The sequence below is a fragment of the Molossus molossus genome, unplaced genomic scaffold (genome assembly GCF_014108415.1).
Source record: "Molossus molossus isolate mMolMol1 unplaced genomic scaffold, mMolMol1.p scaffold_m16_p_14, whole genome shotgun sequence".
Taxonomy (NCBI): Eukaryota; Metazoa; Chordata; class Mammalia; order Chiroptera; family Molossidae; genus Molossus; species Molossus molossus.
The window spans coordinates 85938142-85960822 of NW_023425349.1; positions in this window are offsets into that span (position 1 = coordinate 85938142).

A 22681-nucleotide genomic window follows, 5' to 3' on the forward strand; every position below is an offset into this window, starting at 1 on the left:
AACTGAGGTATGCGCACTTAGTGGGAACTGAACCCGGGTCTCTCTGGACCACAGATCAGAGCTCTAACCTCTGAGCCAAACTGGCCAGGGCGGAAAAGTATATTTATATATTAAACATTAATGTACATAATTAGGAATTTAAGTAACACGGACCAGAAATTTTGTACATTTGTTATTTTTTTATTTACAGAAATAAAACTGCATTTCCTGTAGGGTTAAACAGTCAGCCCATTCATTAGGTAAATCAATCAACAAGAATTAATTAAGCTCTGGTCTTGTGCTCATTATCCCCTCTTTGGTGTTCTTTCAACATTTCTTTAGAGACGGCCTACATATCCCTTTTCTAACAGTGTCTCAGGCTCAGCTTTTCCATTTAAAATCAAAGCTTACTGCCCAGTCGGTGTGGCTTGGTGGATTGAGCGTCATCCCATGAACTCAGAGATTCCTAGCCAGGGCACATGCCCGAGTTGCAGGTTTCTTGATCCCCAGTGAGGGGCATGCAGGAGACAGCTGATTGATGTTACCTCTCTCACATAGATGTTTCTATCTCTCTCTCCCTTCCTTTCTCTCTAAAAAAAATTAATAAAAACATAATTTAAAAATAGTAATTAAATCAAAGCTTGCTGACAAACCTCAGAGGGAAGGAGGTGGGAGGGAGCAGGAAAAGATAAAATAAAGAAATTATATGCATATATGCATAATCAATGAGGTGGGGGGGAGAGACATCTGTAATACTTTCAACAATAAAGATAAGTTTGAAAAATAAAAGCTTACTACAGTAATCTTGATTTCATAGCAATGGGCAAAGAACATTGTAGATTTTTGCCATTAAAATTATGGCAAGCATTTTGCAGCAGATAAGAAGGGAGCTGACCTGGGGCATTTCTCCCCACATTCCTCATCCCCACCTCCCACCTCTGTATCCAGAAACTCTCTTTTAGAGACCAGAGCAGCTTTCTGGCACATCTGACCTATGTGTTCTGCCATCCTCTTGAAGTCTTCTCCCAGAGTGTGGGACCACCATCTGGGCACAGGATGCTGTTACTAATGAAATCATTTAAAGGAAGTTGTTATTTCTGTAAATAGAACTTTGTTCTATACTGAGCTCCCACAAGCAATTTCATCTGGCCATGTAGCAGTAATCCCAAAGAAAGATCAGATTCTTTATTCAGAGACTGGGTTTGTTCTCAAAAGTGGAAGCTGGATTCCTCTGTGGATCCTATGGATTCGAGAATAAAGTTTAGATGTGCTTGACCCACAGCTACAGGTCTGCTTTGAGGACAATAAACCCAAGATCGGGAGACAGTAACTACTGAGGGTTCACAGAGGGCATGAGAAAAGACAAACATAAACCACCTGAGTAGAGTCAGTAAAATTGAAAAGTTTATGTTGAGAAGATTTCCTGGTTTTAGTTTTTGGGGTGATCAAATAGGGAATAGGGATGCTTGATGATATAGTTCTGTTTCCTTTCTGTGGTCTCACATTTTCTAAAAGAATGTTTTATGTATGTCTTTAGAATTGGTGAATGAGTGAACCTCATTTTTCAATAACTGAGATTGTCATTGAGACAAAATCATTAGAATTAGGCTTATAAATGTGACATTTAATTATCATAGATAAGGTGTGGGGCTTTTGTCTCTAAAAATGATCAAGCAGGGAAACGCCCAGGAGGCATAGGGCAACAGACCCTCCTGGAAGCTTGTGGAGAGAAGATGTGGAGGCCAGGTTCATGTGGGCAGCATGCCTTCTGTGTGGCTCACCTGCATTTTCCTCCCTTCAACATGCCACCAGACAAGCCAGAATCAAAGTTGAGCCTGGCCCTAGGGAGCTTTGGTGCTTTATCTTAAGATAGCCTCAGGGCTCACATTTCATTTCTCTTGGTGCCCTTTGGCACCCAGAGTCCAATTTGCCAATTAAGCCCTGCAGATCTAAAGCACATTTAAGTTACTTCTTCACCAAAGAGAGGAACCTAGCATCACCCTTGATTTTTTAAATTATTATTAATTAGTTTATTTTTGTTACAGATGTTTCTCCTTTCCCCCCCACGGATTCTCCCCTCCCCCACTCCCCGCCCTGTCCCCAGCTTGGTTGTCCATGTCCATTGTTCATGCATACATGCATATAAATTGTGTGGTTTATCTCTCCCCCACCACCCCCTCTTTGGGGGATTGTCAGTCTGTACCCCACTTCCAAGTCTCTGGGACTACCCCATTCCTCAGACTTTTATGTTCATTATATTCCACAAATAAGTGAGATCACATGATAATTGTCTTTCTCTGTTTGGCTTGTTTTGCTTAGGATAATACTTTCCAGGTCCCTCCATGTCATCTCAAAGGATAAGAGATCTTTCTTTCTTACAGCTGCATAGTACTCCATTGTAAATATGTACCACAGCTTTTTTATCCATTTGTCTACTGATGGACATTTGGGCTGTTTCCAGATCTTAGCTATTGTAAATAGTGCTGCTACGAACATGGGGTTATATATATTCTTCCTCATTGGTATTTCAGGCTTCTTAAAATATATTCCTAGAAGTGGGATCACTGGGTCAAATGGAAGTTCAATTTTTAATTTTTTGAGGAAACACCATATTGCTTTCCATAGTGGCTGCACCAGTCTGCATTCCCACCAGCAGTGTACTAGAGTCCCCTTTTCTCTACACCCTCGCCAAAACTTGTTGTTTGATGATTTGTTGATGGCCGCCATTCTGACAGGTGTGATGATTAGTGATGTTGAGCATTTCTTCATATGTCTCTTAGCCATTTGTATCTCCTGTTTGGAGGGGTGTCTATTTAGTTCCTCTGCCCATTTTTTAATTGGGTTCTTTGTCTTCCCTTTGTTTAGTTGTATGAGCACTCTCTATATATTGGAAATTAACCCCTTATCTGATATATCATTGGCAATGATGCTCTCCGATATAGTGGGTTGCCTTTCCATTTTGATGATTGTATCTTTTGCTGTGCAGAAGCTTCTGAGTTTGATGTAGTCCCATGTGTTCATTTTCTCCTTTCCTTCTGTTGCCTTAGGTGATTTATCAGTGAAAATTTTACTGTGTATGATGTCTGAAATTTTGTTGCCTACAGTTTCTTCTAGAATTTTTATGGATTCATGAGTCACATTTAAATCTTTTATCCATTTTGAGTTTATTCTTGTATATGGTGTAAATTGATGGTCTAGTTTCATTTTTTTGCATGTAGCTGTCCAATTTTTCCAGCACCATTTATTTAAGAGGCTGTCTTTACTCCACTATATGCTCTTGCCATCTTTGTCAAATATTAATTGAGAATATTGACTTGGGTCCACTTCTGGGTTCTCTGTTATGTTCCACTGATCTATATGTCTGTTCTTGTGCCAGTACCAGGCTGCTTTGAGTACAGTGGCTTTGTAGTATAACCTGAAATCTGGTAATGTGATCCCTTTAACTTTGTTCTTCTTTTTCAAGATTGCAGAGGCTAATCGAGGTATTTTTTGGTTTCATATAAACTTTTGAAGTATTTTTTCTAGTTCTGTGAAGTATGTCATTGGTATTTTGATGGGGATTGCATTGAACCTACAGATTGCTTTTGGTTGTATGGACATTTTAATGATGTTAATTCTTCCTATCCATAAACAAGGTATGTGCTTCCACTTTTTACATCTTTCTCTATTTCTTTTTTCAATGACCTGTAGGTCCTTTATGTCTTTGGTTAAGTTTATTCCTAGGTATCCTAATTTCTTTGCTGTGATGGTAAATTGGAATTTTTTTAGTTTCTCTTTCTGTGAGTTTATCATTGGTGTATAAGAATGCCATCAATTTCTTGACGTTAATTTTGTATCCTGCTACTTTGCCAAATTAATTTACTAAGTCTAATAAATTTTTGATGGAGTCTTTGGGGTTTCCTCCATATAGTATCATGTCATCTGCAAATAATGACAGTTTCACTTCCTCCTTTCCCATTTGGATCCTTTTTATTTTTTCCTCCTGTCTGATTGCTGTGGCTAAGACTTCCAGTACTATGTTAAATAACAGTGGCAAAAGTGGGCATCCTTGTCTTGGTCCTGTTCTTAAGGGAAATGCTTTTAATTTTTGCCCATTGAGTATGATGTTGGTTGTAGGTCTTTTCATATATGGCCTTTATTATGTCAAGATATGCTCCCTCCATTCCCACATTGCTGAGCATTTTTATCAGAAATGGGTGCTGGATTTTGTCGAATGCTTTTTCAGCATCTATTGATATGATCATATGATTTTTATCATTCATTTTGTTTATGTGGTGTATCACATTTATTGATTTGCGAATATTGTACCAGCCTTGCATCCCTAGGATGAATCCTACTTGGTCATGGTGAATAATTTTTTTGATGTATTGCTGGATTCGAATTGCTAGTATTTTGTTCAGGATTTTGGCATCTATGTTCATCAGGGATATTGGTGTGTCGTTTACTTTCTTTGTAGTGTCTTTTTCTGGTATTAGAATTATGCTGGCCTCATAAAACGAGTTTGGAAGTGTTCCTTCTTCTTGAATTTTTTGAAATAGTTTGAGGTGAATGGGTATTAGTTCTTCTTTGAATTTTCGGTAAAATTTTCCTGTGAAGCTGTCCAGGCCTGGCCTTTTGTTTGCTGGGAGAGTCTTGATTACATCTTCAATTTCTTTTGTTGTTATTGGTCTGTTAAAGTTTTCTATCTCTTCCTGGTCCAGTTTTGGGAGACTATGTGTTTCTAGAAATTTGTCCATTTTGCTTAGATTGTCGAATTTGTTGCCATATAATTGTTCATAATATCTGTTAACAATCCTTTGTATTTCTGTGGTGTCAATTATTATTTCTCCTCTTTCATTTCTGATTTTGTGTATTTGGGTTCTCTCTCTCTTTGTTTCTTGGTGAGTCTAGCTAAGGGTCCATCAATCTCTTTTATCTTTTCAAAGAACCAGCTCTTTGTTTCATTGATCCTTTGAATTGTTTTTTGTTGTTGTTGTTTCCATGTCATTTATTTCTGCTCTGATCTTTACTATTTCCTTCCTTCTACTTGCTCTGAGGTTTACTTTTGTTTGCTTTCTAGTTCTTTAAGTTGTGAGGTAAGATAGTCTATTATAAGTTTTTCGTGCTTCTTGAGGTAGGCCTGTAGTGCTCTGAACTTCCCTCTCAGAACTGCTTTTGCTGCATCCCATAGATTTTTATGTTGTTGTGTGTTCATTTTCATTGGTTTCCAGGAAGTTTTTAATTTCTTTCTTGATCTCCATGGTAACCCATTCATTGTTCAATAACATGTTATTTAGCCTCCATATTTCCAATGTCTTTGCATATTCTTGTTGCAATTGATTTCTAGTTGCATGCCATTGTGATCTGAGAAGATGCTTGATATGATTTCAATCTCCTTGAACTTGTAAAGACTTAGTTTTTGCCCTAACATGTGGTCTATCTTTGAGAATGTCCCATGTGCACTTGAGAAGAATGTAAATTCTGCAGTTTTGGGCTGTAATTCTCTATAGATATCTATGAAATCCATTTGATCTAGCGCTTCATTTACAGTTTGTTTCCTTGTTAATTTTTTGTCTAGAAGACCTATCCAGTGATGTCAGCAGAGTGTTGAAGTCCCCTGCTATGATTGTATTGCTGTCAATTTCTCCTTTGAAGTCCTCCAGAAGATTTTTAATATATGTTGGTGGTCCTATATTGGGTGCATATATATTTACCAAGGTTATATCTTCCTTTCAATATTATGTATTGCCTTCTTGGTCTCTACTTATGGCCTTCATTTTGAAATCTACTTTATCAGATATGAGTATTGCTACCCCAGCTTTTTTTTCCCTTTCCATTTGCTTGAAAGATTTTTTCCATCTCTTCACTTTCAACCTATGTGAGTCTTTTGTTGTGAGGTGAGTCTCTTGTAAACAACATATATGTGAGTAATTCTTTCTTATCCAGTCAGCTACTCTGTGTCTTTTTATCAGAGCATTCAAACCATTCACATTTAAGGTGAAAATTGATATGTACTTATTTATTGCCATTTTTGTTTAGTGCAGTTCTATTTTTCTTCCTATTTCTTCTACTAATTACAGCAGTCCTTTTAGAATATCTTGCAGTGCTGGTTTGGTGTTAATATATTCCCTTTGCCTTTTTTGTCTGTGAAGTTCTTTATTTGACCTTTTATTTTGAATGATAGTCTTGCTGGATAGAGTAGTCTTGGATTCAGATCTTTGTTTTTCATGACATTGATTACTTCATGCTACCCCTTTCTGGCCTGTAGTGTTTCTGTTGAGAAGTCAGCTGAGAGCCTTATGGGGTTTCCTTTGTAGGACACCTGTTGCTTATCTCTTACTGCCTTTAGGATTCTCTGTCTTTAATTTTTGGCATTTTAATTACTATGTGTCTTTGTGTGGGCCTGTTTGGGTTCTTCTTACTTGGGGCTCTCTGTGCTTCTTGAACTTGAACGCCTTCTTTCTTCACCAAGTTAGGAAAGTTTTCTGTCACTATTTCTTCAAATATATTCTTTAACCCTTGCCCATTTTCTACCTCTTCGGGCCTCCTATGATGCAAATGTTATTACTTTTCCAGTTGTCCCACAGTTCTCTTAAGCTCTCTTCCTGTTTTTTAAGTGTTTTTCCTTTTGGTTTTCTGATTGATTGATTTTTTCTACCCTATCTTCTAATTCACTAATCCAGTCTCAGTTTCCTCTACTCTGCTGGTTAGTCCTTCCAATGTGTTCTTAATTTCTGTTATGTCATTCTTCCTTTCCACTTGGTTGGTTTTCAATGTTTCTATATCTTTACTCATGGTGCTGATGTCCTTACTCATGCTGTTGAGCTTCCTCAAGATCATGGCTCTGAACTCTACCTCTGATCATTTGCTTAGCCGCATTTCATTTATCTCATCTTCAATAGAGTTCTCTTGTTCTTTCATTGGGGATTTGTTTCTTTGTTTCACCATTTTGGCTATCTCAGTGGGTTTTGGAGCCTGCCAAATTTTCCCTGTGGGTGTTGGTGTTCTGCTGTTTTTGGCTCCCTACACTGGGTTTGGATGAGCCTGGTTGGGTCCACGTTAATACCACTGTCATGTCTTACTTTCCTGGGTAGATTTGCAAACCCAGGAAGGGTTCAGTTATCCTCTACCTTTTTCCTGGTGACTGGTAGTCTCAGTTACTCAGTGCCTTGGATAAAAGGTTACTGGTGTTCTGCATAAGAGGAATTCCAGAGGGTGGTATAGATGCATGTTATTAATGAGCCTCAATTTGCATTTCTTAGCCTCACCTGGGAAAGGCTGAATCTCTAATGGGGGGTGGGGTAGCCGGGGGCTGCTGCTTTTCCCCACAGCTCTGGGAAGGAGCACACTGGCCACTGTCCTTTGTGGCCACAACTCAGCAAAAACTCTGAGTGCCCTCCAAATTCCGGGTGTCCCCACAGAGTTTCAGCTCAGTCTGCCCTCCCTCTGCTGTAGCCCCCAGGTGAGTGGCTGTGGCTATCTTAGTGCTTTGTCCTGGTTCTCTGCACTGTGGAGTGGGTGTGGTCTTTATTCCCCAAGGGCGCTGCTCACAGATAAGACTACTGCTGTCCGTGGGCTCCCCGAGACCGCCACCCTCTTGTGCCTCTGCAGATCTTATCAGTGTCCCTTGTTATATGGTCCTGTCCTGCTGCTTTTCTGTTGCTTTTTTCCAAGGATTTGTCTTTATTTTAGTTGTAATTCCTCAGTTTGGTCCTGGGAGATCATCTGGGTTGCATCTATTCACTCCGCCTCCATTTTTTTTTTACATATTGGTGCCTGGTCACAGCCTCTGTTAGGACCGCAGGCCTACGGATGGCCGCTTTGGACCAGCCTTGTTTGGGCAGCTGGGCCACACAGGCCTCTGTGGTGCTTCAGCACCCTGCAGGTCCCTTGGGTAACAGGATGGCACAGTCCCTACTGGGTCTCACACGCTTCTCTGATGCTTCAGCACCCCACAGTCCTCTTGGGTAACTGGTAGCACAGTCCCTGCTGGGTCACACAGGCCTCTCTGGTGCCCCTGCACCCTGCAGTTCCTGTGGGTGGGTGGGCAGCTGGATTGCTCCAGTCCCTCTGGGTCTCCAGCTTCCCACTGCTCTTGTAAGCTACTGGACCGCACAGGCCTCTGGAGCCCCAGGTCCCGCCACTGGCAGCTGGGGAGTGCTGCTGCCACATGGGGCTCAAATACTGCTCAAATTTTGTTGTAGTTTTTGGGGATGGGTCTCAGTTGCTGGTCTGTGCTTCTGTTGCCTGGATGTCTGCTCCCCAGCCTCTGTTGCTGGAGATACATCTCAACTCTGATCTGGCTGCTACTGTGGGGGATGGTGCTGGGCTCCAGGCTGGCTGCGGCTTCCGTGACCTGCACCTTGGGAGCTCCACTACTGTGCACTGGTCTGTGTTGACACAGAGTGCCCAGTGGTCCCATGGTGCCAGGTGCACTGGTGGGCTCAGGTTGCTGGGCCCTAGCTGCTCCCACTGCCTCCTCCCAGGGAAGACCCGGGATCTTCCAAAATGGTGGGACCTCCCAGCGGCACAGGGAGAAGCACCCTAAAGGACAGATTACCATGGTATCTGGCTGCTCCCATCCACAGCACAAGAACTTTCTGCTCCGCGGCTTTTCACTGCTCGAGTTTGGTTGTCCACTCCCACTCTCTCACACACTCGCTCATTTTCTCACACACTCATCCTCCCTCCGGTCCTGCCCGCAGCCATCTTCTACACTCTGACCACCCTTGATTTTTTTATGCCTCACAGTGGTAATAATCCTCATCTGTAAAATGGGCATATAACAACACTTATATCCTAGGGCAGTGGTTCTCAAAGCAGGTCCCACAGTAGCATCATCAACTCTTGGGAACTTGTTAGAAAAGCCAGCTGAGAAACCCCACTCCAGATGCACTGAACCAGAAACTCTGGGGATAGAGGTCAGCAATCTCTTTTCACAAGCCTTCCAGGTGATTTTGATGCATGCTCAGGTCTAAGAGCTGTGGTTCTAGGGTGGTCATGAGAGCAAATGAAGAAGCACTTGTAACATGCTCAGACCAGTGCCTGGCAACTAAATATTACTTAGTTATCATCATCATCACCACCATCACCACCACGACCATCACCATAATCACAGAAATCTTTCTAATAATGCTGTAATTTTCAGTAATATCAGATACCCACAGATAGAGATGCCTTTCCTATGGTACAACCCCCCAGCATATATATATATATACACACACACACACACACACCCACACACACCCATACCATACCATACCATAATGGTACAGAGACTGATTTTTACTTATACGATGTTTCTTACATATATATAGATATCAAACTATTTGTATTGATATATGCTTCACATAATATGAAATTCACCATTTAAACCAATATTTCCGTGTTGTTGGCCCCCCCCCCCCCCCCCCAGTATTTTATGCAACCATCAGCACTATCTAATTCCAGAAAATGTCCACAGGTAAGGACATCTTCAAAAGAGCTTTTGTCTTCAAAAGAAACCTCGTATTCATTAGTTCCAGATAATGCCAATTCTCTCCTGCCCCTATTCCCATAATCTACTTTTTTTTTTTTTTATCCTCACCCGAGGACATTTTTCCATTTTTTGTTCAGGTAGAGCGGGAGGGAGAGAGAGGAAGAGAGAGAGAGAGAAAAACATCGATGTGAAGGGACACATCGAGTGGCTGCCACCCGCACGACCAACCAGGGCCAGGGACAAACTGCAACCGAGGTACATGCCCTTAGCGGGAACTGAACCCAGGTCTCTCTGTACCGCAGGTCGACGCTCCAACCGCTGAGCCAAAATGGCCAGGGCTCTACTTTTTGTCTCTATGGATTTTATCTCTTCCGATGTTTCATATAAACGGAATCATAAAATATGTGACCTTTCTGTCTGACTTCTGCCACTTTGCATAATGTCCTCAAGGTTCATTCATATTATAGCATGTTTCAGTACTTCATTCCTCTTTATGTCTGAGTAATATTTCAGTGCACAAATCACCATTTTTTATTCATTCATTCATTAATGGACATTTGTGTTGTTTGCTATCATGAATAATGCTTCTATGAACATCTGTGTACAAGTTTTTGAATGAAGGAATGTTTTCATTTCCTTGGGTATAAACGTAGGAATGGTTATGTAGCACTTTTTGAGGAAATCCCAGACCACTTTCCATAGTGGCTACACCATTTGACTTTCCCATCAGTACATTATGAGGGTTCTGATTTCTGCACACCCTCTCTTATCCATCCTACTGTCCATTTCATTGTCTCCATGCCAGTAGGTAGAAGTGGCACCTCATTGTGGATTTGATTTGCATTTTCCTAGTGATTGATGGTGCTGAAAAACTTTTCATGAGCTTATTGGCTATGTGCATATATGTTCTTTAGAGAAATATCTATTCAAATCATTTGCCTATTTGTCAGTTGGGTTATTTGTCCTTTTATTATTGTAAGTTATAAGAGTTCTTTATATATTCTGAAAGTTTTTCATATATGTGATATATAATTTGCAAAAATTTTCCCACTGTTTGTTAGATTTTCACTCTCTTGGTAGCGTTCTTTTTACAAATTGTGTTGAAATACACACAATATAAATTTTGCCATTTTAACCATTTATTTTTTATTTTTTTTATTTTTCAAATCCTTACCCAAGGATATTTTATAGTTATCTTCAGATAGAGTGGGAGGGAGAGAGAGAGAGAGAGAAACATCTATGTGAGAGAGACATATTGACCAGCTTCCTCCAACGTGACCCAGACCAGGGCCAGGGACAAACCACAACCAAGGTATGTGCCCTTGACCGGAATTGAGCCCATGACTCATTGGCCCACCAGTTGACACTCTAACCACTGAGCCAAACTGGCCAGGGCACGTTTTAACCATTTTAAGTGTACTGTTCAGTGTCATGAATTACACTCGCATTTTGTGCACTTATCACCACCATCCATGTCCTGAATTCTTATCTTGCCAAATTAAATCTTTGTACCCCTTAAATGATAACTCTCCATTTCTCCTTGCCTTCAGCCACTGGCAACCATTATTCTACTTTCTGTGAATATACTAAAAACCACTGAATTGTACATTTTAATATGGTGTGCTTTCTGATATGTGAGTTATATCTCAATAAAGAAAAGAGGGGGGCTATTGAAGTCACTAAACATTCTTTGATGTCTCATAGTATTCCTGTTCTGTAGCAGAGTTGACCTGCAATTGTCTGACTCTCTACCAAGAAACACCTCCAGGGAAACTGAGAGAAAGAGAAACAGTTGCTGAAAAATGGTAAAAATGAGCATGGAATAAAGACTCATTAACCATGTGTCTAATCTTGTCGTTTCCAACAGTACCAGACTAATACAATCATATAGTATAACCTTTTTGTCTTTAACCCTGTTGAACACTCTGAGAATCTCAGCATTGCACCCAACAGGCAACAAAACCTTTCTGTAAACACAATGGAGAATTGAGACCTCAGCATGGATAGTTTGATCATTTTGCCCAATTAATGAAAGGGAGAAAATGGGGACTAATCTGAACTGTCAGTTCTGTTTTATGACATATTTTTAAAAATCGATTTTTAGAGAGAGCAGAAGGGAGAAGGAGAGAGAGAAACATTGATGTGAAAGTGAAACATTAACCTGCTGCCTTCTGCACGCCCCCTACTGTGGATTGAGCCAGCAACCTGGGCATATGCCCTGACTAGGGGTCAAACAGTCAACTTTTCAGGATGACATCTAACCAACTGAACCACACCATCCAGTGCTCTGGTTTATGCTTTTGGTTTTCCTTTTGGATTGCAGAAGCAGTGAAAATCATGTATTATTTTTTTCATCCTGTTTATTATTTTGATTGAGGTAGAAGAGAGCATTGATAAACAATCATGTTATGCTAGAAATATTAAACATGATGACCAAAATTACAGAATATCCCAAAGTTTCCATTTTAAAACTTTTCTATACTACTACCATGTCTGCATTAAAACAGTCACTGGAGCCTGGCCAGTTTCACTTAGTGGTTAGAGCATCAGCCTGTGAACAAGAGAGGCCTGGATTTGGTTCCCACTAGGGGTGTGTATCTCAGTTGCAGTTTGTCCCTGGCCTCGATTGGGGTCGAGTGGGTGGCAACCACTTGATGTGTCTCTCTCACATCAATGTTTCTCTCTCTCTCTTTCTCCCTCTCTTCCTCTCGCTCTATCTGAAGATAAATTCAGAAAAGTGTCCTTAAGTGAGGATAAATAAATAAATAAATAGAACAATTACTAGTAAATGACAAACCAATAGATGTAACCAGAACCCAAGTTTGGCTGCCTGCTACCACAAAAACCAAACTTGTGAGTCAGATGCTGGTGAAAAAGCAAAGTGGTATTTTCAAATGCCAGTCACCTGAGGAGATGGGGGACTCTTACCACAAAGCCCATCTCAACATCTCAGTGTGGACAGAGGTTTTTATAAGGAGGGAGAGGGAAAGCAGAACAACAAATCAAGAGGGAGGGGGTTGAAAAGATCTCTATGTGCAAGCCAGCACAATCCATTCTGATAAGATCAATGAAACTCGTCAAGTGATGGTCTGGTGTGTGTCATTCTGGTCTTTGTCATCCGGGTTCTACGTTTGAAGGTTAGCAAATCTCCTGAAACTGGGCCTGCTGAAGGTCAAAGTCTGTGTCATCTGAAGTTAATTTCTAAGATTCTTTTAAATTTTTTTTTATTGATTTTTAGAGACAGAGGAAGGGAGAGGGAGAGAGAAACAGAAACATAGATGAGAGAGAACATCTATTGGCCATCTCTTGCATGCCCCCACTGGGAATCAGGCCCACAACCTGGGCATGTGCCCTCACAGGGAATCAAACTGACGGCCTCTTGGTGTATGGGTCAATGCTCAACCACTAAGCCAAACCAGCCGGGCAATTTCTAAGATTCTTATACAAACATGCTGTTTATCTGCAAGCTACATATTAGTCAGAGTCAGCATTTACAGAAGCAATGTTAAAAGAAAGGTGTTACATAGATACATACATAATTTTTAAACGCTTTGACTTGATTATTTTTACCACCAAATTGCATTGGCTTGAAATGTAGGTAATTTCAATCTCATGTTTTGTAGGGATAAACTTTGGGCAGATAACACCCTCTTCAAGCTTCAGTTTCACTCACTATAAGGAAAGATAGTAAGAAGCCCGGAAAATTTCTTGGCCAATGAAATGGGGAAACTGAGACAGATAGCTACACAAACTGGTAGAGCAGTTTATAGCCAGATACAGAAGGTCACCAGGGCAGAAAGCCCCAGGTGGCTAGCAAAAGGAAAAATTGGTGGCAGACCTCACCCCCAGGGTGGCCTTTTCTCCCCTGGAATTTTGCTGATCATGTGGTTTAGACCCCCCTGAACTTTCATATCATGGTCATGTAGTTTATGTTTCCTGACCTTTCATATCATTGGGCATGTGATTTAGAACCCCTGACCTTTCCTCCCTAGAAATAACATCTGGGCCTCAGTTGTAGTTCAGCTCCAGGCCCAGTAAAGCAGCAAACCCAGGTGGGTGATGCCAGGACCAACTTTGATGACTAATGACCCCCTACCGTACTGCCAACCAATCAGTGGACGCCACAACCCTAAAAGGATACACCTGGAAAAGCTGATGAGCATTCTATTAAGATCCTTCCCTAAGACTTGCCTTAAACTCCCAGCCCTTAAAAACCCTCAAAATGAAGGACCCAACACATACTCTCCCTCCAGGAACATGCCGTGCTTTTCCCTCCCCCTCTTCTTCCCTCTCAGGTGCGCATCTCCTACACTCTAAGGGACCCCATGAGACTTGCAACCAGGGGAGAAATGGGCAGCAGCAGCTTGTTGTAGGCTAATGCCCTGAACCTGTCTCCAAGGCCCTCTTTTCCCTGACTTTCTTGTGACCAGTGCAGCCCCACTTTGGCTCATTTCTTAACTATAACATTTCTAGGGAGCCAAAGCTGGCCTGCCTAGGCTATCTCATTGCTTCTTTTGTTCTAAGCTCTTCCTTGTTTCACTGTCTCCAGCTTTAATAACTGTCCTCTCAAAATCACCTGGACTTGTCTTGTGAAATCTTTTCTGCATGAAGTCAAGAACCAACATACTACCAGCCAGCCTGAGGCAGACCTGCTCCAGGCCCAGTCCCTTTCTGATAACAACCATAAATGTGGATAACACCAATACTCTAATAAGGTTGTGTTAAAAATTAAGGCAACACCAGTGTTGATAGAACCAGATATTTCCATAATTTCTCCCTTGAAAATAGAAATGTCCTTGATCAAATGACATTTAGTCCAAGGCACACTAATATTGCAGGAACTACTCTTGTCATTGAGATAGTGCCTATTGATTATATTTATTGCATTTACCATTCATCTAGAAACCTACTGTACGGCATTAGAGAAGATTTTAACTTCATTCAGAGAAAATATTCCTCAATAAACATAAAACCATGGGTACCACATCCTTCCCATTCAGGATGGTCCTCTGCCAGATTTCTTTCAGTGTTTCACCCATTGTCCTAGGGTGTCCCCTCCAGGGATTTTCTTGGACCTATGAATGAATTTTAAATCTTCTAAGAAGGATGATGGAAATGTACAATATGCTTTGAATTCCTTTTGAAGAAAGTGGTGGATGTGAAGCAGAGGATCTTGATCAGTTTGGGCCTAATTCACACAGCCCTGGCCTAGAATGCCAGGTCCCAGTCCAGAGGGACCCGAATGGCTGGGGCTGGCCCTTCACACCAGCCCTCTAGGCAGATCTGTGAGGATGGGCTTGGCTCCATTTCTTCCTTTGCAAATGATCTCCACTCTGTTCCTCTGGGGACACTGTGTAAGGTGCTGGAGTGGGAAGGGCAGGGGCTGGGGACAATGACGGCACAAAGGCCTGATTCAGGAAATAATGCTTTGCTATTCATTCCTTCTGCAAATCTTTACTGAGTCCCTTTTATGGCAGGCCCTGTGCTGAGGGATCACGGATGAACTAACACTGACACAGTCCACATGCTGGGGAGCTTCATCCAGTGGAGCAGTTGGCATGAATGAAATATTCCCTTTGGATGACAGATAGACAGGTGCTTCCTTTCTTCCCCATGGACCTAACAATCTTGGCAGTTTCTCAGTTTGGGGAACCCCAAATGGTGAGGTGCCTTGTAGCTGTTTCATCCCTCCAATAGGAGGAGCCTCAGAAAGTATGCAGCCTCCTCAAGATTTTGTCAGGAAAAAGAGAGTCCTGAACAACATTTAATTAGAGAAAGCAAGGCTAGGTATGGCCCTTCATCATGGACCAACCGTTTCTCCTCAATTCAGGTGATTCTGCCCTAATAACAAGCCCATCATCTGCTAACTGGCTGTGCTCTAGCTCACCCAACTGTGACCTGGCGTCTGGTCTCAATCTTCAAGGAGTTGTCTCACTGCACTATTGACCCTAGTTTGCCCCCACAATGAATCACTATCAGATTTTTGCAGGTCCTCTTGTGTTAACAGAAAATTCAAAGGCTGAAGTTCTAATCAGAGATGTCAGGTAGTAGTGGAATGGAGCAGCCTTTAACCAAAAGAACTTCAACACCTTTGAGTTCTTGCTCAGGGGACAACGTGGTAATTTTAACAGAATGAGTACAGAACCCATCACCTGTCAACCACCAAAATATTAGCAAAATGTATAGGATTATAAATGTCATCAAATAATACAAATTCTTCCACACAGATCCAATACTAGCATCTTTCCTTCTCAACACGTGTAACATTCCTTTGTTCGACTATGTGAAAATTCCTTTCACAATCTCCTTTTCACCTACTAATGTACATTTAAACTTTCTTTTTTTTTTTTCATTTACCACACTGCAGTGAACATCTTGGAATATCTATCTTTATAAATATTATTATTATAAAATTAATTTCTGGAAATGGAATTACCTTCTAATCAAAAAAGTTATTCAAAATTGCACTCCCACCTGTAGTGAATGAGAATTTTCATTTCCTCACAAGTCATAAATCAGCTTATTTTATAGGCAAAATGTGACCTAATTTGCATGTCTTTTCATGGTCTTCATTTCAAGTTAGTTATGAAATCAAAATATTATTATGTTCACACCCTTTCAGTGTGGCTCGGTTGGTTGAGCATCATCCCATACACCAAAAAGTTGCCAGTTCAATTCCCAGTCAGGTAACATGCCCAAGTTGCCGGCTTGATCCCCAGTGGGAGGCATGCAGGAGGCAGCTGATAGATGTCTCTCTCATTGATGTTTCTGTCTCTCTCTCCCTCTTCCTTTCTCTGTTTCTCTAAAAAATCAATTAATTAAAACAACAATGAGATATCACCTCACACCTGTCAGAATGGCTGCCATCAACAAATCATCAAACAAGTGTTGGCGAGGGTGTGGAGAAAAGGGGACTCTAGTGCACTGCTGGTGGAAATGTAGACCGGTGCAGCCACTATGGAAAACAATATGGTGTTACCTCAAAAAATTAAAAAGTGAACTTCCATTTGACCCAGTGATTCCACTTCTAGGAATATACCCTAAGAACCCTGAAACACCAATCAGAAAGAATATATGTACCCCCATGTTTGTAGCAGCACTATTTACAATAGCTAAGATCTGGAAACAGCCCAAGTGAACATCAGTAGATGAATGGATAAAAAAGCAGTGGTACATATACACAATGGAGTACTACGCAGCTGTAAGAAAGAAAGATCTCTTATTCTTTGAGACTTCATGGAGGGACCTGGAAAGTATCATCCTAAGTGAAACAAGCCAAACAGGCAAAGACAAGTTTCATATGATCTCACTTATTTGTGGAATATAATGAATATAACAGTCTGAGGAATGAGGTAGTCCCAGAGACGTGGAAGTAGGGTACAGACTGACAATCCCCTAAAGAGGAGGATGGTGGGGGAGAGATAAATCACAGAACTTATATGCATGTATGCATGAACAGTGGACATGGACAACAAACTGGGGAAAGGGCAGGGAGGGACGGGGAGGGAGGAATCAGTGGGGGGAAAAGGAGAAACATCTGTAACAATAACTAATTAATAAAAAGAAAAAAAATTAAAAATCCATTAAAAAATGTATTTTTATGGATTGAAGAGTTAAATGTAAGACCTGAAACTCTAAAACTATTAGGAACAAAACAGAGTAAAAAGTTACTTGATGTTGATCTTGGCAATGATTTTTTTTTAGCTATGATCCCAAAAGCGCAAGCAACAAAAGTGAAAATAGACAAATGAGATTGCATAAAACTAAAAAGCTTCTGTACAGCAAAGTAAACAACAAAATGAACAGAAAACCTATAGAATGGGAGAAAATATTTTAAAACTGTGCATCTAATAATGGGTTAATATCCACAATATATAAGGAACTCAACTCAATAGCAAGAAAACAAATAACTTAAGGTCAAGAGACCTGAATAGACATTTCTCAAAAGAAGACATATAAACGGTCAACAGGTATGTGAAAGATGCTCAATATCACTACTCAGGCAATGCAAATCAAATCCACAAAGAAGTAAAACCTCACAGCTGTTAGAATGACTAATAATCAAAAAGACAAAAAATAGCAAATGTTGATGGAGCTATGGAGAAAAAGCAACCCTTGTGTACTGTTGGTAGAACTATAAATTGGTACCACCATTAAGGAAAACAGTTCCTCAAAAACTTAAAAATAAAATTACCATATGATACAGAAATCCCACTTCTGGATATATATACAAAGGAAATAAAATCAGTATCTCAAGGAAATATCTGCACTCCTGTGTTCATTGCAGCATTATTCACAATAGCCAAGATACAGAAACAACCTGTGTTTCGTTGATGAATGAATGAATGAATAAAAGATATGTGATATATGTGTATTCATATATACAAGTTCATATGTTTACATAAATATAAATCTTTAATACCTCTGTTAAAACATAAACTGAATTATATTAAAAAATGTATTTTTAAATGTCGTATTATGTTCACCATCATGTTTATTATTATCATGATCAGTATCATAAGTAAGTGATGGAATAGTATTTTCCATGTACTGAGAAGCCACGCACCAACTACTTTACCTACAGAGATTATTTAATTCACTTCTCACATAGGAATTACTAATCTACTTATTGTCCCATTGAAAAATAAAATGAAGTTTACTGTATGCCCTTTGGCAAGTAATTTGATTTTTCTGTGCTTCCCCATTGTAATAAAAAATGAAGATAACATCTTCCTTATGTACATAGGGATGTGCCAAAAATTCAAGTACCATATATCTGCAAAATATTTCACAATGCCTGTGAGTTGTTAAAATAACAGCATGAGATGTGTTATGTTCACAATTTAAATGAGCTGCGAAGACGACAAGCTAGAAAGAAGACTAAGAAAACAGACTTGGGTGCTTGGATGCATCTTGACCTTTGGCAAGCTATTGATTGGAGTAAGTCACATAATCATTCTCTGGGCCCTTTTTCTTCATTTCTAAATATCACACATAAAAGGAAGCGGTTGGACCAGATGGGAGTCAACCTTTTCAGGGTTAAACCATTTAGAATTATTAGTTTGCTTAAATCGATAATCAAGCTTTAATCTTTTTTATTGTCAGATTTGTTGCGGTTATAATTTAGATAAAATAGAATTCACAAAGTTTAAGTGCACAGGTCGATAAGTGTTATCACCTCCAGCATATGGGGTGTAGAACACGTCCAGCCCTTCACTAAGTTCTGTCCTGCCCCTCTGTCCTCCATCCTGTCCCCCAAGCCTGGCCCCTGGCTCACTAGTCTGCTTTCCCCTACTATAGCTTTGCCAGTAGTCTGGACTATCACAGAGATCCCAGGGATGATGGTCCACTTGGTTCTTTGGTCTCTAAAAGCTTCCAGGAAAAAAATCCCCTTTGAGGAGGGAGCTTCTATTCTCCTTGTGGAAAATGAGTTTCCTGGAAACCAGACACACTGAAAGTATTTCGAGGTGAGTCATGTCAGCCAGTTGACAGGAGCCCTGAAAGCCTGATGGTTCATGATCCTAGTAATCACATCATACAGTAAAAAGTGCTCTCAACCGACGTTTCTGCCCAGCCAGTGTGGCTCAGTAGATTGACCATCGTCCCATGGACTGAGAAGTCTCGGTTTGATTCCCAGTCACGGCACATGCCCGGGTTGTGGGCTCAATCCCCAATAGGAGGCGTGGAGAAGACAACCAGTCGATGTTTCTCTCTCACATCGATGTTTCTATCTCTCTCCCCCCTCCTCTATCTCAAAAAAAAAAAAAGTGAATAAAAACAATAATAACTGATGTTTCCAGAGTAGGAGGAGAACCTCCCACACAGTTGTCACTTTGAGGATATATCTTTTAGCCCCAAATTACTCTCTTGTTTTATTATAAGCCATGATCTTGTTTAAGGAACACAAATCATTACTTTGATCTTTAAAGTAGTACTAATAAAATAGACAGTGATGATAGTTATTACTTTCTTATCACTAACTCAGTGTCAAGCATTGTTTTAAGTGACTGACATAGCTTACTTCAAGAAACATTCCCTCAGTGAACTGCAGTGGATAATAATCATTATCTACCATTTAACAGAGGAGAAAACAGGGCTTTACGTGTAAGATGTGACTGACCCGCCCTGGCCAGTGTGGCCCAGCTGGTTGGACCGTTGTGCCATACACCAAAAGGTTCGGGTTAGATTCTAGGTCAGGGCACATACCCAGGTTGTGGGTTTGATTTCTGATCAGGGTGAATATGAAAGGCAACAGATCAGATGTTTCTGTTTCTCTCTCCTTTTCCCTTCCTCTGTCTCTCAAATCAACTTTTAAGAAAGCTGTAACTGGCCTAAGATCACATAGCCATTATGGAAAGGGGGATGGGGAGTGGAACAAACACATATGTGAGGTCAAAAAGCAATTTAGTAAATTCAGACTGGACACTGTCTCACCACAAATGAGGTCCTAAAATTCACCTATATAATTTTTAGTGAGTTTATTAAAGCCAAATTGACAACAATTGCTAGGAAGCAAAATCTCATGGATTGAGCCCTGGCTGGTGTGGCTAAGTGGTTAGAATGTCAGCCCGTGCACTGAAGGGTTGCAGGTTAGATTTCCAGTCAAGGGCACATACCTGGGTTGCAGGTTCAATCACTGGTCCTGGTCTGGGTCCGGGTCATGTAGGAGGCAACCAATCAATGTGTCTGTCTCACATGAATGTTTCTCTCTCTCTCTCTCTCTCTCTCTCTTCCAACACCTTTTCTCCCTTCCATTCTTTCTAAAAATCAATGGGGAAAAAATCTCAATGAAGTTAGAAAATTGCCCCCTCATATTTTTTTAAAATCAATTGAATTATCATTTATATACCGTAGAGTTTAAACATTTTCCATACACTTGAATTAGTTTTGAAAATGTATACAGCTGTGTAATCCCCGTCACAATCTAGATTTAGACCTTTCCACCATCCTAAAAAGTCTGTTCCATGTTTAGTCAGTTCCACCCCCACCTCAGGAAACCACTGACCTGTTTTCTATCCCTCTAGATTAGATTTGTCTCTCCTAGAATTTCATACAAGTAGAATTACAGAGTGTACTTCTCTTGTGTCTGGCTTCTTTTTTCCAACATAATGTTATTGAGATTTGTCAATATTGTGTGTGTTAGTAGTTCCATTTTATTGTTATATGCTACTCCTTTCATGGTTATATATTTTATTCATTTTAGGAGGCTAGCATTATCCCAATAACAAAACCAAGCACAGTTACTACAACAAAATAAAACTAAAGACCAAAATCCCTCATGATATATACAAAAATGCCCCATAAAATATGAGCAAGTGGAATCCAGAAATATACAAAAAAGATGGTACACGATGATCCAAAGGAGCTCATCTGATGAATTCAAGGCTGATTCAACATTTGAAAATCAATCACTATAATTCACCATAGTAAGAGACTAAATAAGAAAAAGCGTATGATCTTCTCAATAGATAAAGGAAAAGCATTTGACAAAAATCAACATTTATTCATGATATAAAAAACAAGACTTGGACAACTACGAACATGAAGAAAATCTCCTTAATTGCTTTCATAAATATTTAAAGCTAATACCACAATCCCCATAAGATTATTTAAAGGCAAGCAACTCCTATTCAACATTGCACGGGAAGCCCTGGCTAATGTAAGAAGGCAAGAAAAAGAAATAAAACTCATACAGATTAGAGAGAAAGAAAGCTCCCTATGGACATAATGGTCTACAGAGAAAACCCCACACATCTCTACAAAACAGCTCCTGGAACTAGTTTGTTTGTCCAGACTGGATGATAAAAGGAATACCTACAAAAGTCTGCTGTAATCTTCCCTGGCCAGTTTTTCTCAGTGGTTAGAGCATCAACCCGCAGACCAAAGGGTCTCGGGTTTGATCCTGGTCAAGGATACGAACCTGGGTTGCAGGTTCCATCCCCCGTCCTGGTCGAGGTCGTGCAGGAGGCAACCAGTAGATGATGTTTCTCTCATGTAAATGTTTCTCTCTCCGTTCCTTCCTCCCTTTCACTCTCTCTAAAAACAAACAAAGTCTATATTTATATAGAACAGAAACAGACAATTGGAATTTAAAAAGTACCCTTTATAATGGCATCCAAAAATGTTACTTAACATATTTTAATTTATATTTATTAGTAGTACATTATTTTTATATTTATGCAATATAATCTATTCTATTATATGTTATATATTTATATAAACATATATAATTTAATTTATTATTTATTAATAAGTTAACAAAATATATGCAAGATCTATATGCTTAAAGGGACAAAATACTGATGAAAAAAATCAAAGACTATCTCAAGAAACGGGGAAACATACCATGCTTATGGGTTGGCAGATTCACTATTATTTATTTGTTTGTTTGTTTGTGTGTTTTAGAGAGAGAGAATAGGAGAGGGAGGGAGAGAGAGAAACATTGATGAGAGAGAACATCGATCGATTGGCTGCCTCCTGCACGCCCCCCACTGGGGATTTGGCCCACAACCTGGGCATGTGCACTGACCAGGAATTGAACAGGTTACCTTTTGGTGCATGGGATGACCCTCAATCACTGAGCCACACTAGCTAGGCTCTCTATTGTTAAGATACCAATTTTCTTCAACTTAATGTAGATTCCAGTACAATTCTAATCAAAATCTCAGGAAGATTTTTTTTTTTGGTAGATACTGACAAGTTGATTCTAACATTTACATGGAATGTCAAAGAACAGCCAAAATAATTCAGAAAAATAAAAACAACATTGGAGGGCTCATCCTAGTTTATTTCAAGAATTCTGCAGAACTATAGCAATCCATGAAGTTGGTAACAAAATAGACACATTGTGCACTGGAACAAATAAAGAGCCCTGAAATAGACCCAAACAAATATTGACTGATTTTGGGCAATGATGCAAAGGCATTTTAATATAGAAAAGACCATCTTTTTAACAAATGGTGCTAAAATTTGTCATAGATGTCTCCTCACAGAAAAAGTCCAACCTTGACACATACCACATGTGACACAAAAATTAAATTGAAGTGAGTCACATAAACATTATACTAAGTGAAAGAACCCAGAGACAAAGGGCCAAATATTATAGGATTCAATTTATATGAAATGTCCAGAATAGGAAAATCCATGGAGACAGAAATTAAATGTGCTTGCCAGGGACTAGGGGGTGGGAAATGGACTGTGACAGCTAACAGGAACTGCATTTCTTTTTTTAAAAAATCCTGACTG